Consider the following 4,016-nt stretch of genomic DNA (forward strand, 5'->3'; position numbering starts at 1 on the left):
GATCTGCATGTAAGATATTTTCATCCAGTGACTCACCCATGGCCGTTTTAAGCTCAAACCCCAAATGTTGTTAATCAGTGCATGTTTTCCTCTATGTTTTTCATTTAACCCCTCTCCCAGTAATGCATGCTGGGTTTCCTGGAGCCTCACTTCTTCCTTCATCATTGTACAATGCACGTTAGGCTTTTTCCCCCCTCTAAGAACAGTGCCACAAAGCTGGCTTCAATGGAAACTGTGGCCCATGGTTCCACTGCAAATTATTGCAATTTAAATCCAAAGAAACGTAACATCAAAAGGTCACAAAAGCATTAAGCCTCAAGCTGATGCAGGTTTCACTGATGTCACTGACTGGCATTACACCATGGCATGGACATGGTTTCACTGAGACAGTCTTGCTCCGTGTTTCTGCATTGGGATTTGTACAGGGCCACTTTTTTTTGTCTTTTGTCATGAAAGGTCAGTTGCTATCTGTCAAGCACATGTAAAACTTGTAAAAAGCTTCCAAAATTCCCTCAGGATTAATTTTTTGCAAACTAGGTTATTTTATTAGAAATAATCTAGACAACAATGCTTTTCTGCCTGATCTGTACTTTAGTGCCCCGGCAAGTTTTTTAAAATGTAGATATGTGCTGTTGACATATGGAAATGTTTATCATTTTTTTCCACACAAAGTGCAACAAGGTCATCTTATCTGTATTCGTATGTAGCAGCCACTTTGATGAATGCTTTCTCACTGAGTTGCTGTCTGTGATTTGTGTCAGGCAAGGAAACAACCGAAATGAAAACCAGTGTTTGGCATCACAAAGTTGAGTCTGTTTTTGGTGTCATGTGGATAGCTTTATTTCTCATTGTTTCACGTTTCTATTGAAATAAAGCCTCCGGCAAATAGAAAGGATGATATGCCTGATTTGAGTTGCCCATCCCCTTCAGATACCCTTAGATAAAAGCTTTTAAGTCCAAAGAATAACAAGAAAACAACACAATTCAGAACAAATGTTTATCTGGTTGTCATGGTTGTGTCCGATAAGGCCGGTATACAGTGGAACATAATCACAACGTGGTTTGATGTGAATCCAGTGGTGTCACTATCGCTGGTTAGCTGGTGATTCATGTGAGATCATATGGAGTTCTAACTCACTGGTAACAGTTGTAGTGGATGTGTCAGGGGTTATAGCCAGTAGGATCTCCCCCCGTTGATTTCAGACGAAATTTCCAACGACTTCCTCCTTCTTCCCAACCTGATATGCTGATCTCTATATCTTATAGGTAGGGCGTCATCAGATAACTCCACCCTGTGAAGACATTCAACAAGTTCTGGGAAACTACAGAATGTCTCAATTCCTTCCTTCTAGAACTATCATTCCCCTTTTACATGACGCAGGTTACCAAAATACAAATCCAGGTTCCTCTATACCAGAACAATTGATGTCAGTGAATAGATAACTACAGGGATAGTGCTGAAATGAATCATGTACTGTCACATCATGAATGAAATGCACATACATACATATACATGTATACATGCACACATAGACACACTCTGCAACAAATAAGTACAAAGAGGTCATTATATCATTATATTTTACAGTTACTCCGGCAAAATTGCTGTAAACTGCATTCCAACATAGTAATATACCTACTGTCATGTAACAGTTGGCCCCACTCTACTGAATAAGACTACATTGTGTTTCAGCTTTGATGGCCTCAAAACATTAAGTATTATGAACCATTTTAATACTCTATGGAGGAGACCCAATTGTTAGATGTTCTGAGTGAATTAACGTTGCATGTTTTACAATGTCATAACTAGTGGAAACTTATTAAACACATTTATATGAGGAGGCCTTGCCCTCAGATCATGCATGGGATCGGAGAGAGCCTCACTGGGATCTTTTAGTTTACCATACAATAGCAGCAGGAGGCTATGCTAATTGAGCACTTTTGAATTCTGATATTATGTCTTTCTACCAAATAGCGGGAAACCTATGAGCTGCTTACAAAATGGAAAAAGTAAGGGGTTCCAGAGGTGTGCAGTGAGTTGAAGAGAAGTTAAAGATACTTACAGGGTTGCGTAAGAGCAATATATAGAAGAGTTGCTATTTTTGCAATAAGTTGAAAAAGTAACAGTAACTTTTTTTTAAATCCAGAAGCATTATGACTTATGCCCATAGAATAACTATGAAGAACTCTTTATATACCTCAGTGGCAGTGACTTTGGGTATGGTGTCAGAGAAAGGTTGACCTGTTGAACAAACTGCACAAGTGTGAATTGGAGCTCTCTAAGAAAGAGGAGGTGAACAGGCAAGGGAATCTTTGCAGACGGGTGAATTAACTGGAAATTTCTATTGCTTCCTTTGGCAGTGGATTGCTTCCTTTAGCAGTGGTCTGTCCCAGGTGTACTTTTTCTGACCTTTCGAGTGTTTACTAAAACATATGTGGCTCACCGCATCTGGGGATTGCCACTTAATGTTCCACGGTGCCAAAGCCACTGAGGCTTCTTCGTCTCGGATTGCTGTGAGGATATATAACGGTTAATGTAATAAATTAGTAATAGCATTGGCTGAGTTCACATTGTGTCTACATAGTGCAGAGTCAAGAAGTCCAAACATGTCATGGCAGGGCCGGAATGCTGGGAAACATGCGCAAATGTTGTTTTGGTCGGGTCCTCAGAAGGAGGCGTCTTACTATGGAAGGATGGAGCAAATGATGACCCAATACACTTTTCTTAGCACTGATGATGTAAAGCACGTTTGTTTACAGAAAGGACAAAAACTGTTTGCCCGAGTGATTATGAGAGGTATTACTTTACATGCGCCTTACATAAAGCTGATTATCATGCACTGCCGGTGGCTGACCAAACATTTCCTCTAAGATCACATATTCAGGAGATCTGGAAAGTCTAGGAGCTCACGAAGCTAACAGACACTCCCGTTACGATATGAAATCACGATTTCCACAATGCGCAAGAGACAGTTAATTATGTTTACTTAGACCACTTACTTGGAGGCTGCCTTTGTCCGTGTCATGTGCTCCAGTTGAACAGCCAAGCCCGGGGAGTCGCTGGAAGAGCAGTCAGTAACAAATCTAATGATTTTACATGGGCAGGACTGCCAAGGACAGAGACCTGCGTTGTCATGGGGATGAGTCTTGTCATTGCATTAGAATCTGCAAAACAGAAACAAGTCACAGTCCCCGGTGTGAACCAGATCCGTCTCATTAAATAGAATGTGTCATTCCTGTATAAAACACGCTCACTCACCTACATGACCACAAACACGCACGCAAACACACACACACACACACACACACACACACACACGTATTCCCACGTGCGCTCTCTTACCGCTAGCCGGAAGTTGCACTTCCTCGCCGGAGTTTTGTCTGGGAGGGGGGGGGGTATTATGTTCTCACTACACCTCGCTACCCAAACAAAGGAGTAGTTTACAGTCTGGCTCTCCACCACGACTCTGACTCACCTCTCTGCCCTATTTCCTCACCGTTGCTTCTGAAGTAATGCAACCCAGTGTGGCAATCACCATGCATTAGGTGATGTCCTGGGCATTGTTCTGCTTTAGCTCACTGTTACACTGATTAAGTGAGTTTGCCACAGATGATGGTGAAGTGACGCAGTCATTACAGCAACCATCCCATTCCGGATTGCCTTGTGTTTCTTCCTTGAAAGCACTGGTTGATACCTAATCCAATGCTTTGAAAAGTCAGATGACTCACGAAGGACAAGTTGAGGGATATTTGCGAGGGAAGGGAGGAATTGTGTGTGCTTTACCAAAGCAGCGCATCAAAAGTCAAACCATTTAAGATTAATCAGCGTACAAAAACTCCAAGCTCCTTCACCATCTTTCTCCTATTTATGAATAAATCCCTTATGATGTGTTATGACTAAATATGTCACCTATAATTCAATGACCTATGTGCGTATACTGCAAGCCAATTGAAGGGGCATGTTTGAAGTATTATGAATCAATGCACTTGAACTGTAATGAACGCAGTGTTGTACT

At 41.5% G+C, this 4,016-nt stretch overlaps 1 long non-coding RNA gene across 1 annotated transcript; it reads right to left on the reverse strand.

Moving 5' to 3' along the window:
* Nucleotides 1-604: 604 nt before the first annotated feature.
* On the reverse strand, nt 605-3,194 carry LOC116222081. The gene is made up of 3 exons (XR_004164453.2): nt 3,001-3,194; nt 2,445-2,512; nt 605-1,292 (listed from the first exon to the last, which is right to left on the reverse strand). It is a non-coding gene; the product is annotated as an uncharacterized LOC116222081 (long non-coding RNA).
* Between the last annotated feature and the right edge of the window lie 822 nt (nt 3,195-4,016).

Source organism: Clupea harengus, chromosome 10, assembly GCF_900700415.2.
Source record: "Clupea harengus chromosome 10, Ch_v2.0.2, whole genome shotgun sequence".
In the NCBI taxonomy this organism is placed as follows: Eukaryota; Metazoa; Chordata; class Actinopteri; order Clupeiformes; family Clupeidae; genus Clupea; species Clupea harengus.